We start from the raw sequence: 24,634 nt of genomic DNA, 5'->3' as shown, positions 1-24,634 counted from the left end.
GGGTACTATGCCCATTTCATTTGATGTCTCATGAAAGAACAGAAAGAGCTGAGTTCCACGTAACGAATGCGCTTTGATTATTTGCTTTCTCAAAGAGTATAACATGTGTTTCAAAGTTGTACTGACTGACGCTAGTGATATAGACCAGTATTCTCATTCTAATACAGTAACTCATTCTAATACAGTAACTGCCATTCTGTGAAGACTTTTTCATACCAGTCTTACTCACATCACCTATCCAATTGCACACGATCTCTCTGCACGTTGCATGCTGAGGAGTTTAGCACTCCCTATTGGCATATAGTAGATACATTTGAGAGTATTGTGGTGATATGACATATGATTAAGAAGGATAAAAATAAGAAACATATGATTTGTGCATAATGGAGCTTCAGACAGAAGAAGTTACATACAACGCTTGTATTATCAGTTCCATAGAATTGTTGTGGTGTTTGGATTCTATACGAAGAAGGTACTGGGGAGAGAGAAATGACTGTAGAACATAAACAAATCTCCTAAGGCTACATGGTTATATACTTAAGCATGCCATAATGTTAAACTAGTGTGGTTTCTCACATATTAGTCATGTGGAATGAAGCACTGTTAAGACTCCAATGCAGGAAATATATTTCCGACACATGACGTACATTCACCCTGCAACTTTCCTGTCCCACTCACTGGTGAGAAATTTCGAGACAGTAAAACTACTACTTCTACACCAAAGGTAAAACATTAAAACATAGATTCTTTGTGATCGATGTACTATATAGCTTTCTGGAGGTACACGGTACCCACTGTTCACATACGATTATGGTTTGGAAATCATGCTATGCCTACATCAGTCATATAAAATGATCATCAGAAATTGAAAATGCATGAAATAACGACATCTTATGAGGAAATAGACGAATGCATAGTGGTAGTGTTTGACAAGTGAAATTACATGCCGTGCTGCTCTAACTCCATGAACAGAACACAGTCTCTTCCATACATCAAATCTCTCAAGCAAATTTGTACACAGGGATTGCAGTATCCCGCAAACCTCTTGTTGCTAACTTAGAATTACTGCATCTATGAAACTGAAGACTGTGCTATTTTCTTGTATGTGAGTGTGAGTGTGTGTGTGTGTGTGTGTGTGTGTGTGTGTGTGTGTGTGTGTGCCTGTATTAGTTTCATGTGAGGGCCCCAATGGCACAGGGTAGATTCTGGATAGGATGAAGACCAAGTGTTACGTCAGGGATAGGGGTCGAGGGTGGATCCACCATGTCTTATGATCGGAATAGGGTTCAAAGATGGGTCCATCATAGGTTATTGCCAGGACTAGGGTTCAGAGGTGGTTCCACAACACACTGTAGCCGGGATAATGTTTGAAAGTGCATACGCCATACACTAAGGCCAGGATACTCTTCAGAGGTGGATCCACAGTACATTACCATCGGGGCTGGGTTTGAAGGTGAATCCACTCACTGTATGTCTAGGGCAGTGTCTGATGGCGAATTCACCAGTGATAGGTTTGGAGCATGGTCTGGGGGGGGGGGGGGGGGGGGTCCCATGCATGAAACCAATACAGGCACACACACAAACAGAAAATAGCACAGTGCACGTGATGTTGACAACTGTACTACATTTACAAGCAATTGCAGAATAAGTGCTAAGAAGTGATGTCATGATCAGATAAGCAGAAGTGACATAAAAAGCTAAAATTACCGACATTGACGGAAAATATGTATAAATTGCAGGAAATTACACCAGGACAGGGAAATTGAGGGAAAATAAGAGGATACTTACTTTTCTGTTTGGTGCAGGAAAATTCTTGTACATGGGAATGAGTATGTGATAGCAAGATGAATACGAGAAAAAGTTGACATGGAAGCACTGGGAGCCATGGAAACTGTCATTTTTCATGAACAGCGATGTGACAGCTGGAACATATGTTTAATGTGGATGACGCTCAAATGTTGTGTAATAAATTTACACTCCTGGAAATGGTAAAAAGAACACATTGACACCGGTGTGTCAGACCCACCATACTTGCTCCGGACACTGCGAGAGGGCTGTACAAGCAATGATCACACGCACGGCACAGCGGACACACCAGGAACCGCGGTGTTGGCCGTCGAATGGCGCTAGCTGCGCAGCATTTGTGCACCGCCGCCGTCAGTGTCAGCCAGTTTGCCGTGGCATACGGAGCTCCATCGCAGTCTTTAACACTGGTAGCATGCCGCGACAGCGTGGACGTGAACCGTATGTGCAGTTGACGGACTTTGAGCGAGGGCGTATAGTGGGCATGCGGGAGGCCGGGTGGACGTACCGCCGAATTGCTCAACACGTGGGGCGTGAGGTCTACACAGTACATCGATGTTGTCGCCAGTGGTCGGCGGAAGGTGCACGTGCCCGTCGACCTGGGACCGGACCGCAGCGACGCACGGATGCACGCCAAGACCGTAGGATCCTACGCAGTGCCGTAGGGGACCGCACCGCCACTTCCCAGCAAATTAGGGACACTGTTGCTCCTGGGGTATCGGCGAAGACCATTCGCAACCGTCTCCATGAAGCTGGGCTACGGTCCCGCACACCGTTAGGCCGTCTTCCGCTCACGCCCCAACATCGTGCAGCCCGCCTCCAGTGGTGTCACGACAGGCGTGAATGGAGGGACGAATGGAGACGTGTCGTCTTCAGCGATGAGAGTCGCTTCTGCCTAGGTGCCAATGATGGTCGTATGCGTGTTTGGCGCCGTGCAGGTGAGCGCCACAATCAGGACTGCATACGACCGAGGCACACAGGGCCAACACCCGGCATCATGGTGTGGGGAGCGATCTCCTACACTGGCCGTACACCACTGGTGATCGTCGAGGGGACACTGAATAGTGCACGGTACATCCAAACCGTCATCGAACCCATCGTTCTACCATTCCTAGACCGGCAAGGGAACTTGCTGTTCCAACAGGACAATGCACGTCCGCATGTATCCCGTGCCACTCAACGTGCTCTAGAAGGTGTAAGTCAACTACCCTGGCCAGCAAGATCTCCGGATCTGTCCCCCATTGAGCATGTTTGGGACTGGATGAAGCGTCGTCTCACGCGGTCTGCACGTCCAGCACGAACGCTGGTCCAACTGAGGCGCCAGGTGGAAATGGCATGGCAAGCCGTTCCACAGGACTACATCCAGCATCTCTACGATCGTCTCCATGGGAGAATAGCAGCCTGCATTGCTGCGAAAGGTGGATATACACTGTAGTATTGCCGACATTGTGCATGCTCTGTTGCCTGTGTCTATGTGCCTGTGGTTCTATCAGTGTGATCATGTGATGTATCTGACCCCAGGAATGTGTCAATAAAGTTTCCCCTTCCTGGGACAATGAATTCACGGTGTTCTTATTTCAATTTCCAGGAGTGTATGTATGTTGGATCACAGTCTCAAGTGCAGCCCCAAAGTTATCAGTAAATACCTGTTATAGATTTTTGTAAAATGTCTTTAGGCTAAGAGCATTGTATTACCAGATTGGGGGCAGCAATATACAGCTACACAATGGATAGCATGTTTGGCCCTGTGCAAGGTTGTTTACATGTTTTAAGCTCTAACAAACAGTATTTACAATGTGCTCCACTCTACTCTCTACCTATCACAACTGTGCAGTGTCAGCTAACAAATACCTCACATTACACATGCTGCATGGTTTTTAACAACATTTTGCTGTTGTCTATCAAGGTAAGTTACAAGTTGATTGATGCCTTTGATGGTTTCCTGGAAAAGAGAACCATTTGCCTCTAAATTGACATGGATCTGCATTAAAGGATAATAGACAGTAGATGGATTAATTGGGTGAGAGGGGTAGTAACAAGGTATGATTTAATTGTAGACTGATGATGCATTCTAGAGAGAGGAAGATGTTGTGGCAGGTCATTTATCACAAATTTAATCATTCTTTCTGTTGTTTTCTTGGGGTGTATCACTTGTGTGGTATAACCTGAGTTCGACTCATATACAACTGACTGTTCTGTGTGTGACTTAGAGCCCAACCTACCTGCAGTTATCAACAGCAAATCTCTCCCTTCACAGTCAGAAAGAACTTCTAATGCATGTGTGATGAATCATGTGCACCAAACCGATGGAAAACGTATTTTGGCACCCTCCTATTGACGAAGAAGATGTGTGTGAAGTATTCCATCCCCATGCCACATTTTGGACATAAATTGAGTCTTCAGTTTCATAACTGAAGCGATTCTAAGTTAGTGATAGGGGTTTTTGAGGTACTGCAATCCCTGTGTACACATTTGCTTAATAGATGGGATGTATGGAAGAAGCTGTGTTCTATTCATGGAGTTAGAGCAGCAAGGTGAATAATTTCACATGTCAAACATCTAAGTTAGGGGTTTGTGAGGTACTGCAATTCTTGTGCCTACATTTGCTTGACAGATGGGGTGTGTGAAAGAGGTTATGTTCTGTTGATGGAATTAGAGCAGCAAGGCAAATGATTTCACATGTCGAACACAGCTGCTATACATTTGTCTATTTACTCAGAAGATGTCCTTTTTCATGCACTTTCCATTGCTGATGATCATTTTCTTGGACCAATATGAGCATAGCATAATTTCTGAACCATAATTATATGTGAACATTGAGTGCTGTGTAGCTCCAGAAAGCTATATAATGCATGGATCACAAAGAATCTGCATTTTATTTTTTTTCCTTTGGTGTAGAAGGTAGTACTTTTTTCATCTTCAAGTTTCTCATCATAGTGAGTGGGATAGAAAACTTGCAGGATGAATGTATGTCATGTGTTGGAAATATATTTCCTGTGTTGAAGAATTAACAGCATTGCATTCCACATGACTAATATATAAGAAACCATACTGGTTTAACATTATAGCATGCTTAAGTGAGAACCCATGTAGCCTTAGGAGTGTGTGTTTATGTTTTACAGTCATTTCTCTCTCCTCGGTACCTTCTTGGTATTGAATCCTAACACTACAACAATTCTACGGACTAGCACAAGTGATTTACATAAAATTTTTCAAACTACTCCTGTCTATTATGCATAAATAATACATTTCTTCTTCTTCTTCTTAATCATCTGTCATATCACCACAATACCCTCAAATTTATCCAGCTTGTATCAGGGGCAATTCTAGAAGTCAGTCAAGGGAGGAGGGGGGGGGGGGCAGAATGGAATATAAAGGAGAGTTGGGGTCCTCTACCAACAAATTGGTAAATTTGGTGTTGCTTAAAGTAGGTTTTGGTAACTGTTCTGCAGTTCAGGGTAAAAAACATGTATTAATAAATAATAAGACGTCTATTTTAAGTTAAATGATATTTATTGGTTTAGGTAGTAAGCTATTTGCCACTCTTATTATTTTGTTAAAATGTGTTTGGAATACATTGCAACCTATATTGCTACATAATTATAAAAAAAAAGATTGAATCTGTTGGAGTAATATATTCGCTGATTTCTGAAGTCATTTTATCCAGTGTAATATGATACTCCATGGGGATGGGGGGTGGGGGGGGGGGCTATAGCCCCATAGCCCCCCCGCCCTTGCTACCGCCCCTGGCTTGTATCTACTATATGCAAGTAATGAGTGCTAAACTCATCAGCATGCAAGCATGCAGAGAGATCATGTGTAATTGGATGGGTGACATGAGTAAAAGTAGATAGGAACAGTCTTTGCAAAATGGCAATTACTGTATTGGAATGAGAATACCAGCCTATACAATACAATATAAGTTAGGAACACATGTTACATTCTTTGAGAAAGCAAAATATCAACATGTATTGATTATGTGGAGCTGAGCTCATACTATTCTTTCATGAGATGTCGAATGTAGTTATGGTAGGATCATGAGACATGTGATGAGATGTTCTGTCGAGATTGGCAGTTAGAGACTGGAGTAATTAAGTAAAATGCATTGAAATTATGTAAAATTTGGTAATATTATGAAAACTGATGGAAAATATGTAAAACTGATGAAAACACAACAAAAAATGTGAATGGATGAGGGTACTGATGTACTCGCCTGGACGTATGAAAATCATTCCATTTCTCCATCAGTGGGATTGACAACTGATGGTGCATACTACCCATGCTCTGAGAGTTTAAGTCCTGCTGAATATCTCCTTGTTCTACAAGTGGTTATGCACTGTAGGTCACAAAAATTAAGGAAGCACTGTCCAAAGATTTGGGGGTCAGGGTGACTACCACTGAGGACACCAAAACAGTTTCCATATATTGGGATGTCTTCCACATTTTTGTCAATAAGTAATACCACTTCTCTCTTTTTAAATTGGCAACAGTGTCGCGAGGAGGGTTGGTCAAGAACAATGCGGGGAGATCTTTCAATCTCCAACTTTATCCTACAAATGGGTGAACACTCTGTGACTCCCATCCACATAGGGGGAAAGATGGCCAATCATAAACATAAATTCTGCACTATGACAGGAGTGCTAGAAATATGTAGATAACCTAACTGCATAGGCATAGGATGCTGTCTGGTACACTTTGGTGTATATGTCTGAGAATTAACCATCAATGGACCTACTGCACAGTCGTCTCTACATTCACAATCTACTATATACTGTACTCTCAAAGTAGTGGAGTGGTAGTTTAGGGGTGATACAGGATTGGGAAGCATGCTGCCGTGTCATTGGCTGGCACTGAAATTACAGGAAAAAAAGCTGGTAAAATTGCTAAAATTGATCACAGTACCAACAGTGGTACTTAATATAATACACTATGTGATCAAAAGTAACCAGACAGCTGGCTGAAAATGACTTAGAAGTTCGTGGCACCCTCCATCGGTAATGCTGGAATTCAATATGGTGTTGGCCCACCCTTAGCCTTGATGACAGCATCCACTCTCACAGATATATGTTCAATCAGGTGCTGGAAGGTTTCTTGAAGAATGGTAGCCCATTCTTCACGGAGTGCTGCACTGAGGAGAGGTATCAATGTCAGTCGGTGAGGCCTGGCACGAAGTTGGTGTTCCAAAACATCCCAAAGGTGTTCTATAGGATTCAGGTCAGGATTCTGTGCAGAATAGTCCACTACAGGGATGTTATTGTCATGTAACCACTCTGACACAGGCCATGCATTATGAACAGGTGCTCGATCGTGTAGAAAGATGCAATTGCCATCCCCAAATTGCTCTTCAGCAGCGGGAATCAAGAAGGTGCTTAAAACATCAATGTACACCTGTGCTTTGATAGTGACATGCAAAACAACAAGGGGTGCAAGTCCCCTCCATGAAAAACATGACCACACCATAATGCCACCGCCTCCTAATTTTACTGTTGACACTACACATGCTGGCAGATGACTTTCACTGGGCATTCATCATACCCACACCCTGCCACCAGATCACAACATTGTGTACCGTGATTCTTCATTCCACACAACGTTTTTCCACTGTTAAATCATCCAATATTTACACTCCTTACACCAAGCAAGGCGTCGTTTGGCGTTTACCGGTGTGATGTGTGGCTTACAAGCAGCAGCTCGACTATGAAATCAAAGCTTTCTCACCCCCTGCCTAACCGTCACAGTAATTGCAGTGGATCCTGATGCAGTTTGGAATTCCTGTGTGATGGTTTGGATAGATGTCTGCCAATTACACACTACAACCCTCTTCAACTGTTGGTGTCCCTGTCAGTCAACAGACAAGGTCAGCATGTATGCTTTTGTGCTGTACATGTCCCTTCATGTTTCCTCTTCACTAGCACATCAGAAGCAGTGGACCTAGGGATGTTTAGGAGTGTGGAAATCTCACGTACAGACATATGACACAAGTGACACCCAATCACTTGACCACGTTCGAAGTCCATGAGTTCCATGGATTACCCCATTCTGCTCTCTCACAATATCAAATGACTACTGAGGTCACTGATATAGAGTACCTGGGAGTAGGTAGCAACACAATGCACCTAATATGAAAAACATATGTTTTTGGGGGTGTCCGGATACCTTTGATCACATAGTGTATATTGTCCCACATCAATAATGTCTTTTCCATCCCATCCATCCACTTCTATGTTGTTATTACTACATAATAATTGATTGACACCAACTGTTTGAGATGGAAAGAGTCTTCGTGGGAGCAACACCTTCCTGGGATTTCAAGCACCAAAACAGTGATCATGTACATGATGCTTGCTGTAATATCTGGTGTTTATTGTTTGATCCTGTATTGCAATCATGAATCCTTCCATCTCACTGTATATGTTGCCTTTTCTTAGCCATGTGTTGGATGCGTCTTGATCAATGTGTGGCTGTGTTAGATGATACGGGTGCTTGCCATGTAGTGTTTTCTTTTTTCCAATTTACTTTCTTCGTATCTGTTGATGTTACCAAAGTATTAATATGAGTGATTGCTTTGTGTATTTTGCTAGTTTCTGCTCGTTATATAAAGAATTTTCTTAAATTGTCTACCTGTCCATATGTAGGTTTTTATGTCGATAAATCCCCTTCCTCCTTCCTTTCTGCTTAATGTGAATCTTTCTGTTGCTGAATGTATGTGATGTATTCTATATTTGTGGCATTGTGATCGTGTAAGTGTATTGAGTGCTTCTAGGTCTGTGTTACTCCATTTCACTACTCCAAATGAGTAGGTCAATATTGGTATGGCATAAGTATTTAGAGCTTTTGTCTTGTTTCTTGCTGTCAATTCTGTTTTCAGTATTTTTGTTAGTCTTTGTCTATATTTTTCTTTTAGTTCTTCTTTAATATTTGTATTATCTATTCCTATTTTTTGTCTGTATCCTAGATATTTATAGGCATCCGTTTTTTCCATCGCTTCTATGCAGTCGCTGTGGTTATCCAATATGTAATCTTCTTGTTTAGTGTGTTTTCCCTTGACTATGCTATTTTTCTTACATTTGTCTGTTCCAAAAGCCATACTTATATCATTGCTGAATACTTCTGTTATCTTTAGTAATTGGTTGAGTTGTTGATTTGTTGCTGCCAGTAGTTTTAGATCATCCATGTATAGCAAATGTGTGATTTTGTGTGGGTATGTTCCAGTAATATTGTATCCATAATTTGTATTATTTAGCATGTTGGATAGTGGGTTCAGAGCAAGGCAGAACCAGAAAGGACTTAATGAGTCTCCTTGGTATATTCCACGCTTAATCTGTATTGGCTGTGATGTGATATTTGAATTTGTTTGGATATTAAGTGTGGTTTTCCAATTTTTCATTACTATGTTTAGGAACTGTATCAATTTAGGATCTACTTTGTATATTTCCAATATTTGTAGTAAGCATGAGTGGGGTGCACTATCAAAAGCTTTTTGGTAATCAATGTATGCATAGTGTAGCGACCTTTGTTTAGTTTTAGCTTGATATGTCACCTCTGCATCTATTATTAGTTGCTCTTTACATCCTCGTGCTCCTTTGCAACAGCCTTTTTGTTCTTCATTAATAATTTTGTTCTGTGTTGTATGTGTCATTAATTTCTTTGTAATGACTGAAGTTGTATATTGTTGGTAGGCATGTTATGGGGCGATATTTAGCTGGGTTTGCTGTGTCTGCTTGATCTTTAGGTTTCAGATAAGTTATTCTTTATGTAAGTGTATCAGGGAATGTGTATGGATCTGCAATGTAACTGTTAAATAATTTTGTTAGATGTGAATGTTTTGAGGTGAACTTCTTTAGCCAGAAATTTGCTATTTTATCTTTTCCAGGGGCTTTCCAATTGTGCGTAGAATTAATTGCTCGGGTGACTTCATGTTGCAAAATTATCACTTCAGGCATTTGTGGTATCATCTTGTATGTGTCTGTTTCTGCTTGTATCCACCATGCATGTCTGTTATGTTGTATTGGGTTTCACCATATGTTGCTGCAGAAGTGTTCCATGTCTGTTATGTTTGGTGGATTGTCTATTTTAATGAGTGTGTTATCTATTGTCTGGTAAAATTTCTTTTGGTTTGTGTTGAATGTTTGGTTTTGTTTCCTTCTATTTTCACTTTTTTTGTATCTTGTAAGTCGTTTGGCCAATGCTTGTAATTTCTGCTTCTTTTCATCTAATTGCTCTATCACTTCTTGTTGTGAGATTTTACCTGACCTTTTTCATGTTTTGTCTGATATTTCATTTCTTATAAATTGTGTTAGCTGTCCGATGTCTTTTCTCAGTTTTTCTATTCTGATCTGTAGCCTGTGTTGCCATGCTGGTTTTGTGGATTTCTTCTGTGTGTTGGTTTGTTCTGATCTCTGCCTAGTGTGTATATTTAGTGTAGTGAGCGCTCCTCTATAAACCAGTAGTTGTAACTCTCCCAAAGTTGTATTTTCATTTATTTTGTTGTGTATGATTGTGTTGATAGTTGTTTTGACTTGTGGGTTATTTGGTGGTCTATGCAAGAATGGTCTAATGTCTGTATTTGTGTCTTTGTATTCTATATATGTCAGCTGAAATTTTTCTTCTATATGTAACATGTGTGTCACTTTGTGTTCTATTTGTGCTTGTTCTGGTGGCTGTCTTAAGATTTCGTTTTCCTCTGATTGTTTAATTGATGTGTGTTGTTCTTTGTTTGTTTGCTCTGGGATGTTTGAGTCCATTACTGTATTTTCTTCTTCTTCTGATTGCACATTATTTTGTTCCAGTATTTGTTGTACTTGTTGTTTGATGTTTTCTAATTCTGACTGGGGTATTCTGTTATTTTTTATTATTACACGGATCTTATCAGCTAGTCGTTGTTCTGTTAAAAATTTTAATTCTGTGTATCTGGTAATAAATGTTGTGTATACTTGTGATCGGTATCCAGTTGTGCTGGTTCCTAAGTTTGTTGCTTGGTAATAACATAACATGAGGTGTCAGTTAACTTCATCTGACCATCTCATCCTCTGTCTTTGTTTTCCTTCTAGAGTGGTTGCAGGAAGCATATCCTGCAAAACGCCTCTATTTGGATATAAATCATTTTCCGTGTGGCTAGCAGTGTCGTTACCATTGTGGACGGGCTTAGGGTTCAAGCATCGTCCCCGACCATGACAGCGCTTGTCCGAGGCTTCATTAGTTGTGCCCTGAACCAACTAATCACACTAAAAGGGGGGTTAGCCCTATTAGTGGTTTGTTCTTTTTGTCACCTTTTACGACTGGCAGAACATACCGGAGGCCTATTCCTTTCCCAGGCCTCCACGGGGTTTATTATTATATCTTCTTCAATGTAACTGAATTTCCTGTCATAGGATCCTTTCACTCCAACACAGACTGTGTATTTTTTCCATCAATTTCCAGGTGGTGGTGGCGGGGGGTGGGGGTGAGGGGGGGAGGGGGTGAAGCACGGGAGGGCAGGTGAGGGTTGGGGATTTCCCAGAAGAGGGAGGATTAATTAATTTATAGATTTAATTAATTAGTTAATTTATTTAATATCAAAAGCGTGCTTGTATCAGTCAGGGAGAGATGTTGGGGATTCCCCAGAGGTTTGGAGGGGGGGGAGGGTGGAGGAAGAGGAGGAGGAGGAGGAGGAGGAGGAGGAGGAGGGGATGGGGTTTCTCAGAAGGTTGGATTATCCCAAAGGGGTCATAAACCAACCCTTTGGGCTCATAAAACTCTTCACAGAACATTAGATTTGCCCTTGAATGTATGCTTGCCCTGAATGTATGCAACCCATACAAACAAAATACACCAGAACGAGCTTTGCCCCATCACTTATACCATCCACCATCTTGTGTCTTCTGTGCCCTCTTCTTCTTCTTCTTCCATTCACAGTTTCTTCCATAGCATCCATGAGTAAACAATCTCTTCTCATTCAAAGTTCAAGCCAACTGTGTTTCCTTTTCCCGATTACCTTTAAAATTTGTCTCTCTTCCCCACTCTTCTCAACACCTCTTTTCTCACTTTGCTCATTTTATCCCTTTAAACCTCCTCCATATCCATAGCTACTATTTTTCTTTTTTCCTCTTTCCTCAGTGCCCATGTTTCAGCTCCATGTAATGTCATATTCCATATAACGCACTTCAACAGTCTGTTCCTGAGGTCCCTGTTTATCACCCACAAATAAGTCTTCTCCTTAGCAGTTGCTATATGCATTTTCATATCATTATTGGATCTCTTCTTCTGTAATTATGCTTCCCAGCCATTTGAAAGCATTACCTTGTTCTGTATCTTCCTGTCCTAACTTCTCAGTTGTTCTTACTTTTTTTCACTTAACACCACACACTTTGTCTTTTTCTTATTACACTCATTCTGAATTCTTCACTGGTCTCATTTAATGTTTTAAAAATTATCATTCATAGTTCTTTCACTCTCTGCCAACAATACCATATTACCTGAAAACTGAATTCACTCTACTACCAACTCGCACTACTACCAACTCGCACTCCCGTTTTTCATTTCAAACATTCCTGAATAACATGCTTCAGATACTTGTTAAACAGTATTGGAGAGAGACAGCAGCCTTCCCTCACTCTCCTTCCAGCTGTGTTTCCCCTGTATCTCATTCCTAATTCCGGAATCCAAATACAGTTTAATTTAAGTTGATATTATCAAATTTCCATAACTAGCTGCAGGAAAACAGTAATTACTCTCCTTTCCATTTTGATCATCAGACAGCACCCCTGCAGAATTTTGTTTTGTTTCTGTGGTTCATATTTCTTTGGTTTTCACAACTCTTTCAAACCACAATTATGACACTGAAAAATAAAAGATTAGTACACCTGTTTTGTGATTCAACATTGTTATGAGACTTAGAGGCTTTGATTTCTCTCCTGACTGCGACGAGAAATCTGTCAATGACTTACTGTGGTATTTTTTGACAACAGCTTTCCTCTTTTCTCTTCATCCAAAAGTTGATTCTTCGTGAACTCTAGAGATAACATATCTGGTGACAGTGTTTATAATGCTGTGACTAGATTATCATAATACACAGCATTGTCAACAACTGATGGCAAACAATGTCAGTTTCTTCTGATCTTGCTCCACATGATTGTAACTCTCGAATTAATTTGTCAAATTGCAGAAAATTATAAGTAAGCAAGTTATTTGTTGAGTCAAATTTCATCATTACCATAGTTTTCTGAATTAAGAAGTGAACTGCCACTACTCTTCTCTTGAAAATATTGCACAGTGACAATCAGGGATCAGACAAGGTAGCTTTGTCATTGGCATACTCATACTCCAGATAATTATCTGCAGTTCTCTGTATGATTTGAGACCTACATCTGTTGTCATGTTTATACAAAGCTGCCAACTGCATGTCTTCCTTTATGTGTATTTCTGCTTCATCATTCTGTTCATATATGACTGTTTCAAAACAATTCATCTGAATACATTCCAGCAGGCCAATGTCACTTAACATACCTCAATTAGAAATTTGCAATTACTAAAATTGATTCCATCAAACAGCAGAATTTTATATTTCTCTGCTTCATCAAGCGTGATCAATAGTAAGATCACACCCATTATACCAGGTGGTTATAATTAAATTTCCCCTGTTTAGCACATTATAACACAGAAAATAGTTACCATATGAGTACTAAACTTTGTAGCATTAATGTTGAGGACATGGGGAAGAGAAATAATGCAGAATAAATTCAACTAAAACACTTTTAATGTGCAGCTACGGTACACCATACCATTACATACTGGTACCATTACTGCTACAAAAGGGGCTTGATACGGGGCTCATCAGTGTCCAGAAGAGTCTGAAAGCACAGAATTGTATTCTGCACAGCAGATCGAAGTATGTCCGTAGGTATGCTGGCTACCTCTCTTGATATGCTGCGCTTTAGATCAGCACATGTGTGAATGTTCCCCAGGTAAACCCTGTCCTTCAGGTACCCCACAACCAGAAGTCACCAGGAGTGGGATAATGTATGGATACCATTTGAGAATGGTTCGAAGTACCTTCTGTACAGCAGACCACGAGATGTTCGACTGTCGTGACACAACACATGCACTGTCTGACAATCAGGAATTGCATGCAGCACTGCCTGCCATAGCAACAGCGATTCCATCAACCACCTGTGGTGCAACTGGTCATCGGCCTCTTCCCAGAGTGACACGCAGTTATCCAGCTGATTCGAACTTCTTCATTATGCTCCGGACAGCAGGTGGAGAAAGAGGTCCCTTCTGGCAATATTCTTGAAGTGCAGCTGCAGCATTACTGTTGTTTTGATAATAGAGCTTCACCAGTAATTCCCTACTCTTTTTGTCTGAGTTGATGTTGACACGTCAACAAGTGCACTGCGACTGGTCAGATGTGTGACTATGAATCACAATGACTGATCACGGCATCTGATGGCCATGGTTGGAACTGGACAGTGGCATTGTGATGCCTGGAAATCATGCTCCCCATACTCTGGACATTAATGCTACCAAGTTTGGTACTCATATGGTAATTAGTTTCCATGTTATAACATGTTAATTAGGGAAAGTTTAATTGTAATCACCCAGTATTTCACTGTCAGAAAAAAATATAGTACATTCTTTGAGAGGTTTCCAATTCACTCAAGATTTATTGCTCCAACAGTGCATGTGGTGTACATGAAATGATTACAGTTACAGATACACAGCACAAGTGGTTCTGAGGTACCAGGTATCAACTCATGCTAAAACACCCATACTAGTGCGTGGTGTAACCTCCACAGGCAGCAATGCAGGCACTGACCCTGGCATCGAGTCGATCTTACAGATGGTGAATACTGTCCTGGGATAACTTAGGCCATGCCTGTTCAACCTGTTCATGTAGTTCTGTAAGAGTTGTTGGTTGAGTCTCACAAGTCACCTCCCATTCCATCATATCCCACATGTGTTTTTCTGGAGACAAGTCCAGAGATTGTGCCGGCCAGGTAAGTTGTTGCACATCTTGCAGAGCCTGTTGAGTTTCATGGGTAGTGTGTGGACGAGTATTATCTTGTTTGAACAACACATCATCCCCCTGTTGGAAGAATGGCAAAAGAATAGGTCTAACAACATTCTGGTTAGTGTCCCCTCCAGAAAAATCAAAGGTGAATGGAAATTGTAGTTTACTGCACCCAGACCATAAGGCCTGTGGTGGGGCCAGTGTGTCTTGGACAAATGCACGCTGTGAGACAGCACCCACCAGGTCTACGTCGTATGGGCAAACAACCATCAATTTTATGCAGGCAGAACCTGTTTTCTTCACTAAAGACTGTGATGCACCATTCCATCTTCCAAATGAACCTCTGACAGCACCAGTCGAGCCATGCATGTCGATTCTGTGGTGTGAGTGGAAGATGAGCTAGAGATGTGCGCGCCTGTACTCTCAATGCTAATAACTGGTTCTCAACCATTTGTGTTGACATGTCTGGACTTACAGTCCTCTTAACTGTGCTGTGGTAGCTACACAGTCTACCACTCCTGCCCTTACAATATGACGATCCTGGTGGGCGTCTGTGCTGCACGGATGTCCAGAACCGCATCTACGGGTGTGAGAATGTTCACAGACGTGACCACTGATACCAGCATCATTGCACAACTGACACAACATGTCCAACTTGTGTGACAATTCTCTGAAAGGACCATCCCGTCACTTGGAACATCACAATTTCGCCCCTTTCAAGCTCGTTCATTTGGCTGAAGGAGGCATGAGTGTATCTCCATGGCAAAGTTCTCTGCTTGCTTCACACGTCTGCAGCCTTCTGGCTCTGAGCATTCCTTATTAAAGGGTAGACACAATTGGCACTCTGGTAGCTATGCCATTACGCTGCCTGTTGGCGGACAGCATTGAAACCATTATCAATACATCTACTATCTCCCAGGTGGCATATGCCATCATTGGATCAAAATTGATGTTGTCTTTCAAGGTGTACTAATTTTTTTTCCAGTAGTGTATTATACAAGCAAACTGCATGCCCTGTAAATCACCATTGCTCTGGGCCCATATCCTGATAAACTTAGAGAGCTGCATGCATTCCTCCGTTTAGTTGTAATAATAACAATTTAGTTTGTGAACTTCTGATTACATTTATTGACTTCTGAATGAGCACAAGGAATGTTAACACTTGACAACCACCTACCAACAACATAAAAAAAATAATAGCACAGACTTGCCATTAAAAAGGAAAAATTAACGTACCGTCATTTGAGGTTACTTTGCTCCACTTTTTAAAGATTTTTTAAGAAAATAGTTTAAAAACAGGGGTTCCTTACTGTTTTTGTTTCTCAAAATGATTTGATTGGTTACAACAGTCTTTTGCAAAGTAATCTGTATTTATATCTCTTAAAATAACCTTTTATTTCTATTTTTTATTGTTTTTTGGGCACCGGATGCCTAAATTTCATTAAAAATGAGGATTACAGAGGTCTGGAGTTATGTTTGACCATAGGAATGAAATGGAATAAAGCAATTACTACAGAAATAAGGACTACAGCAGGGCTTCACAACATACGTGCTCGCGGAGCAAGCTGTGAGCAGCAAGGCGCGAGCACGGAGCAGTGCGAGCACGCTACCCCCACTACCGGACTAGAGCGGAGAGTGGGGAAAGTCACGTGGGGCACACAACGGCTGCCGCCAGTCAATGTAAATCCGCGGCCACCCGCAGGGATATCACTCACGAATTATTACTGCGAGAAATGAAACAAATAAAGGAGAATGTACACGTGCCACATAATTTTACTTAGTGTATGCATCTACATTTGTATTAATTTGTGAACTGTTACACAATAAAAGGTGTCACTGAAGTATGGGATTCTCGGTTAGCTTGTACTTTTTGCCCTTTACAATTGCGTCTATGTTCGAAGTAATGTTCTTGCGCATTGTAGGCGCAGCGAGCAGTTTAAATTTCGATCAGACAATGCGTTTCTCAGGCGCGTCTTGTTACATTTCATTGCAGAGAACAGTTGTTCACAAACATACGTGGAACCGAACATTGATATTATTGTAGCCGCCAGTTTGTGCAAACGAGGAAATCTATCCTGAGGGAAGTGTCTGTAGAATTCCAAAATGTTTTTCTTGTTCTGAAATTTGTCTCTGTATTCTCTGTCACACTGCAGGTCAATAATTTCTAGTTGCAGCTCAGGACGAATCTCTTCAATATTCGCTGAATATGGAGAGGAGAACAGATCAAAATCACTGTCTAGTGCTGTCAGATCTTGAAAGCGTTGATCAAATTCTTCCTGAAGGGCAACTAAACTATGTGAATAACGTTCACAGTCTTTGTGAACATCTTGCATGGATGATACTTTAGGAAAATGAGCTAGATTTCCTGTTTCCAGCTGACTCACCCAAAGTGTAAATTTCATTTTAAAAGCTCGTATTCGATCTATGAAATGAGTAATTAGCAGATCCTTACCTTGTAGTGAAATGTTCAAAGCATTCAGATGGCTAGTTAAATCTGCTAAGGACGCGAGATCACAGTTCCATGAAGGCTCTTTCAATTCAGGAACACACATGTTATTTATTTCCATGAACATATTTATCTCATCTTTTAGGGAAAAAAATCGATTTAATAATTCTCCACGACTAACTCAGCGGACCTCGCTGTAATAAGGCAGGCTACCATACTGGCTTTCTACATCCTCAAGAAAGCTTTTAAATTGCCTGTGTTGTAGCCCATGCTTCCTTATATAATTGGTTGTACAAACAACAACACTCATCACATTTTTTAGAGTGATACTCTTTGCACATAAGTTTTCCTGGTGGATCACACACTGAACGCCCCTTATTTTATTCGGCACGGTCAGTTTTTGCATTTTCTCCTTCAACAGCGCAACGAAACCTGATTTGTTCCTTCATCGCTGGTGCACCGTCTGTAGACACTGAAACTAAAGAATTCCACGACAATCCTATATTTTCAACACTTTCTTCAACACTACTTAAAATATCACCTCCGGTTGTAGTGTTCTTCATGGATACTACATCGAGGAGCTCCTCCCTCACCTGAAGATCTCTGTTAACACCTCTAATAAATATGGCAAGCTGCGCTGTTCCAGTGATATCAACACTTTCGTCCAGAGCTAGAGAATACGCCATTAAATCTTAACAGATATTTGCAAGCTGGCTCTGGACGTCGTCTGCCATGTCCTGTATGCGACGCATAATTGTCATGTTAGATAATGGCACAATCCGAAACTGTTCAACTTGAGATGGACACAAATGTTCCACTGCAACTACCAAGCATTCTTTTATTAAATCGCCATCAGTTAAGGGGCGCAGGGATTTTGCTAAAAGCAAAGCAATTTTGTAACCCACTCTGAGAGCTGCCTCAGTTGATTTTTCTTCGTCGTCCAGATCTTCTTCGGATAGCTTCCTTTTAAGTTTAATAACTTCCTGTGCACGATCTGGTCAATCACATTTTCCACGTCCGTAGTCTTTCGCGTGGTACAACATATAATGTCGCTGCAAATTAAATTTCCTAAAAGAATTCAGCGTTTTGTGACATGCTAAACATTTTGCAACACCATCTTTTTCTGTAAACATATACAATTCCTCCCAGTGGGGGTTCAACTGCGAAAGCATGGTTGGGGTTACACAACGGTGACTTGACATGATTCTTAACCAGCGAAGTGACTGTTAGAGCTGATCGTAGTACTTTAAACGTTACACAGTCGGCGCGAATTCAATAGGCACACTGCGGCCCTGTTCAAACGTGCGCGCACATTTCCCCTCCCTCCCCTCCCTCCCTACTCCACGACCTTGCACCTGCTCGCGAGCACGGGCCTGAGCAGAGGCAAGTACTCGCGCTCAAAACTGGCCAGTTGTTAAGCCCTGGACTACAGAGTACTGGAGCAATGATTGACCATCAGATTTAAGAAAAAATAATCATCTAGTTAGCAGAAACAAATTTTATTATCAAAATAGTTTAACAAATTAAAGATTTAACACAAAATGTAGCCTATATTGTGAGTTAATAGGTCCAATATCCTTGAAGCTGTGGTATGGAGAATAAGCCATGTTTGCTTATCTGTTTTGGAGGCTGAATGGTGCAAATCATTTCATCGAAGTCATACTTCATTTCATCTTTCGGCATTGGCCACTTCCATGATTTCTTAGACTTTTGCATTGAACTTATTGTAGCTCCATCATTGCTTACATCAGTAATTAATCCAGGTAAATATTCCCCCTCATATTTGAAGATCACATACTGGCCCACAGTGTGCACAACTTCACCAAATTTTGGACTTTTCTTCTTTGGCCCGGTTAGTAACTGGGTTTCATCCACTTCAAACTCTACAGGTGATGGTGATCTGACTTGAGATCTCAGATAATCCTCATCTTCAGAAGAATCTCTGAGAGAGATGGCATCAGAATCTTCTCCTGAACTACTATCTTGATTTTTGTGACTTCTGTATTTCTTCAAAACCTTTTTCTGCATTACTGTCACACTTTTACCAGGTGTGACTGAAAGCTTCTTTCTTCCTCTGTTACTGGCAATACCAGTAGTCCGTTCAGTTCTCTTATTCTCAAGGGCTTCAATGAAAGAGTCTTGTACCGCATCTTTGGCACAAGTTCGTGACGGAAGATGGCAAAGAATTTCATCAACATTGATTGGATAAATGCTGCACTTTTGGAAACCTGCCATTAAGTTCTTTGCTGAGTTCCTGACAACTATATCCATTAATCTCTTTAACAGAAATGGGAAGTGCTGTTTCTGCAAGACAGTGTCTTTGAAACCTTACTTGCTACTTTTCCACTCTGTAAGGACCTGTCTCCAGGCCACTTTCATGGGTCCGAAGAAATAAGCGTCCAAAGGCTGTGTAATGTGAGTACTGTTTGCTGGTAGACAGATGAACGAAATGTCATTCTCACCACAGAGCTCTAGAACATAAGTTGTCAAATGTGAGGACAAATTGTCACAGATTAATACTTTCTTTCCTTTGAGTTTTTTCAGTCTTGGTAGCATCAACTTGGTGAACCACTCGCTAAATGTATTACTGTCAAACCATCCACTAGGACTATGTGAGTAAAGGCAGCCAGTGGGCCCATTTTCTGTCCATGAAGACCACAGATGTGCTGATTTGTAAACAACAAATGGAGGCAAAACTTCTCCCTCAGCATTGTCAGCAAACATATGCTGCTCTTGGAGGAATTACTTGGAGGAATTACAGATATTTTCTCAATATTTTGAACCTCTTTTTGTGAGTACTTTCTTTTTCCCTGGATTGTCGGTTAGGTTGGTTTCATCAAAATTCCATATATTACACATATTACACTAGCTGGCACATCTTTCAGTTCAACTTGCAAATGTTCAACATATTCTCTGAGAACACGCTCATCAACTGCAGCTCTACTCCTTTTAATGTTGGTTGCAAAACGTACAGAAAGTTCAGGGTGGCATTTGGTGAAGCCCAAGAGCCATTCATAGCCTGGACAATTGTCTTTGAATCTAGGAATCTTACGGCCCTGTCTGCCAAGGTATGACTTCACAATCATTCGGAGTTCCATTTGAGTAACAGGGAACCCATATTTACTCAACTGCAAAACACATTTCTTCTTCATTAGTAAAAATCTGTGGGAATCCTGGATATGAATTACTTCCTTCCTTTGACTTCAGTTTATTAATTATGGTTCTCCTTGGGATATTAAAAGTTTTTCAGCTTTCCTTTGTGATATCTCCTTCCTCCTAATGGCTTGTAGGCATTTCTCCAGAGTTTCTGGGCTGTAATCACACTATCGCCTATTTCCAATCGTTCTCTTATATTTCCATGGCATTTTCACCAGTCTGAAAGAGATTACAAACATTGTTCACTGCCAGCAGCACACTACGGAGGTAAAATAAGTAAGAATTGTTTGTAGATGTGAAAGAAATGCACCCTGGGGATACTTTGCACCACTTTTGTTGTGGTGCAATGTTTCCCCAGAGTAAGAAATTTCATAACCTACAACATAAATTGACAATGACACAAACAATAGTCCATCAAATGAAAAACTATGATACTTTTCAACAGCTAGACGTTCTGAGTAATTAAAATAATGGTGACTGACCTTCACTGTGACTGGTTCACCCTGTGAAAAACACAGATTTTTCCAGCTTAATTTTATACACACTTATGAACGTCTTTACTAAGATGCTTGTGAAAAATTCAAAATGGCCGACAACTGAACATGCAAGCAAGGGTGCCAACCTGTAAGTGCTACCTTTCATAGAAAACATTGTTCGCAGATATACAGCAAGCAGTGTAGCATCTATGAACCAAAGAAACTTTTTTTCAAATGGATAAAAAGTTTGACCCTATGGAGCAAAGAAACCTCAAATGACAGTACTGGAAAAAAAAAAATTAATTTGAGACACTTCAATAAAAGGTAATAAATAGCACAGAGTTGTCATAAAGAAGGTGCTTATTCTTATTTATGTGGGAGGAATATTGTGTGATGCAAAACACTAAACTGAACATTATAGCTAGATACTTATATGGATATTGGGTCTGTTCTTTCAGACATGTCTGAAAGAACAGACACCATTGATGACCTGCAGCCATCTAGAACGAAATTAGAATTATATTAATATCATCAGCTGCGCACGGGCGTTGATATAGACAAACAGGGACAGGTGAAAATGTGTGCCCCGACCGGTATTCAAACCTGGGATCTCCTGCTTACATGGCAGACACTCTATCCATCAGAGCCACCGAGGGCACAGATGATAGTGCGACTGCAGGGACTATCTCGCGCACGCCTCCTGCGAGACTCACATTCTCACCTTATATGTCCACACACTACATTCGTAGTGTCCCACCCCAATACACTCATTACTCATGGAAGACATTCTACCAAGTCCCGTAAGAGTTCGAGAAATATGTGTGCACCCGCACAGAAGAAGAAGGTCATGGCCGGTATCACCAGAACTATATACTTATATGAATATGGTGTCTGTTTTTTGGACATGTCCGAAAGAACAGACACCATTGATGACCTGCAGTCATCTAGAATGAATATAGAATTATATTAATACCGTCTGCTGCGCACAGGCATTGATATAGATCAACGGGGACAGGTGAAAATGTGTACTCCGACCGGGACTCGAACACTTGATCTCCTGCTTACATGGCAGATGCTCAATCCATCTGAGCCACCAAGGGCACAGATGATAGTACGACTGCAGGGACTATCTCGCGCACGCCTCCTGCGAGACTCACATTCTCACCTTATATGTCCACACACTACATTCATAGTGTCCCACCCCAACACCCCCCTGTGCAGATGCACATATATTCCCCGAACTCTTAGGGGACTTGGAACTGGGGTGGGACGCTACGAATGTAGTGTGTGGACATACAAGGTGAGAACGTGAGTCTCGTGGGAGGCATGCATGAGATAGTCCCTGCAGTCGCACTATCATCTGTGCCCTCAGTGGCTCAGGTGGATAGAGCATCTGCCATGTAAGCAGGAGATCCCGGGTTCGAGTCCCAGTCGGGGCACACATTTTCACCTGTCCCCGTTGATCTATATCAATGCCAGTGTGCAGCTGATGGTATTAATATAATTCTAATTTCATTATAGCTAGAGGTCAAAATGTTACAATATGTCAGTTAGCCATGAACAAATATATTTCAATTAACAGTGTCATTTAAAAAACTGTGTGCACTGTAAGCAATGCCAAAAAACTTTTTGAATAATCTGGAAAACACTGCCTAGTGTGTGAAAAAACATTCAATGTGTGGAGGTGGATGGAGTGGGACACCAAAGCATGACAATGGGGGTATAGGTGGAGGGTGTGGCCTGCAAGAAGGGGGAGCCTCAGTTATGCCCACATGTCGTGTTGAGCCCGAGTGCAGGTTCAGCTGTGGATCAGAAGTGTGTTAGGCATGTTGTTGTCAAATAGGCCGGGCTCCACTTTCTGTTCCATGCAGCTTTGATTCTGTTTATCAAAACTGTAGTGCACTTGTCTAGGAGAAATATGTCAAATGTATGTTTTGTCCCTCCATAGTGACTTGTAAAGACTAGAGGAAGGCCCTTATAGTGTCATCCTGTAACATTACATACCTGCACATCACGAGGACTTTGTGTACAAAAATCTACAGTATTTTGTGACATTGCAAATGCAGCATTCTGGTGTTAGAGATATGCTGTCTTACTTGTTGCACCATTTCTGGATGGTTAAGTTGTATTAGATAAAATTCAAGGCTAACAAATTCTGCTGGAAGCGTCAATGTTTCACCACATAGGATCTTCATCAGGGAAGCTTGCAGATCTTTCTTAAAGATACTGTGATAAACAAGGAATAACCATAGAAGGGTCTCTGACCACCAAGAAACATCAGCAATGCTTTGAGCATGTGGTATCACCACTCCAGCAACTCATTGCTCTGCAGGTGGTAAGCAATGGTGTGAAATTTCACAGAAGCTGCACAATTCTTTGAACAGTACCACCTCAAGCTGAGCTGTCTGCCTAGTTCCATTATCATTATCACGGGACAACTGACCATGCAATCCATAACTGCACTAAGGCCATAAGTTTCATCTCCGCTGTGATGTCTGGAATTGGCATCACCTTGACCCACCAGAATCTGGGACTGGTATGCTGAAATCAGATATACATGCTGCTACCTGCCTGCTGGAATGTCATATTACCTGAGTTCCAGGTTAGCATGCCTGCACCATGGGTGCGGGGCCATCTCTTACAGCCATGTTGTGTGTCTGACCAAACAAAGTGGTCCATTACAAATTTGGTTGTGAGCTGGATGCCCAGGTGAGACAAACCGTGAAGGTTATCAACCACAAGTCTTCTCATTTGAGATGAAACCAAAAGTCTAACTTTCCCTGTTGATATGTGACACCAAACTCATTTGTGTGAGTCAGGGAGGGGGCAGCACTTAAATGATAGGCTTTTTGAGGTGTCCTGCAAAAGTTCTTTGATTTGGGTATCCATATCCTGTGCTGAAGTGATGTAATTGAAATTAATACACTCCTGGAAATGGAAAAAAGAACACATTGACACCGGTGTGTCAGACCCACCATACTTGCTCCGGACACTGCGAGAGGGCTGTACAAGCAATGATCATACGCACGGCACAGCGGCCACACCAGGAACCGCGGTGTTGGCCGTCGAATGGCGCTAGCTGCGCAGCATTTGTGCACCGCCGCCGTCAGTGTCAGCCAGTTTGCCGTGGCATACGGAGCTCCATCGCAGTCTTTAACACTGGTAGCATGCCGCGACAGCGTGGACGTGAACCGTATGTGCAGTTGACGGACTTTGAGCGAGGGCGTATAGTGGGCATGCGGGAGGCCGGGTGGACATACCGCCGAATTGCTCATTGCTCAACACGTGGGGCGTGAGGTCTCCACAGTACATCGATGTTGTCGCCAGTGGTCGGCGGAAGGTGCACGTGCCCGTCGACCTGGGACCGGACCGCAGCGACGCACGGATGCACGCCAAGACCGTAGGATCCTACGCAGTGCCGTAGGGGACCGCACCGCCACTTCCCAGCAAATTAGGGACACTGTTGCTCCTGGGGTATCGGCGAGGACCATTCGCAACCGTCTCCATGAAGCTGGGCTACGGTCCCGCACACCGTTAGGCCGTCTTCCGCTCACGCCCCAACATCGTGCAGCCCGCCTCCAGTGGTGTCGCGACAGGCGTGAATGGAGGGACGAATGGAGACGTGTCGTCTTCAGCGATGAGAGTCGCTTCTGCCTTGGTGCCAATGATGGTCGTATGCGTATTTGGCGCTGTGCAGGTGAGCGCCACAATCAGGACTGCATACGACCGAGGCACACAGGGCCAACACCCGGCATCATGGTGTGG

The sequence above is a fragment of the Schistocerca nitens genome, chromosome 5, assembly GCF_023898315.1.
Source record: "Schistocerca nitens isolate TAMUIC-IGC-003100 chromosome 5, iqSchNite1.1, whole genome shotgun sequence".
Lineage (NCBI taxonomy): Eukaryota > Metazoa > Arthropoda > Insecta > Orthoptera > Acrididae > Schistocerca > Schistocerca nitens.
Note: the sequence above shows the minus strand (reverse complement) of the source record.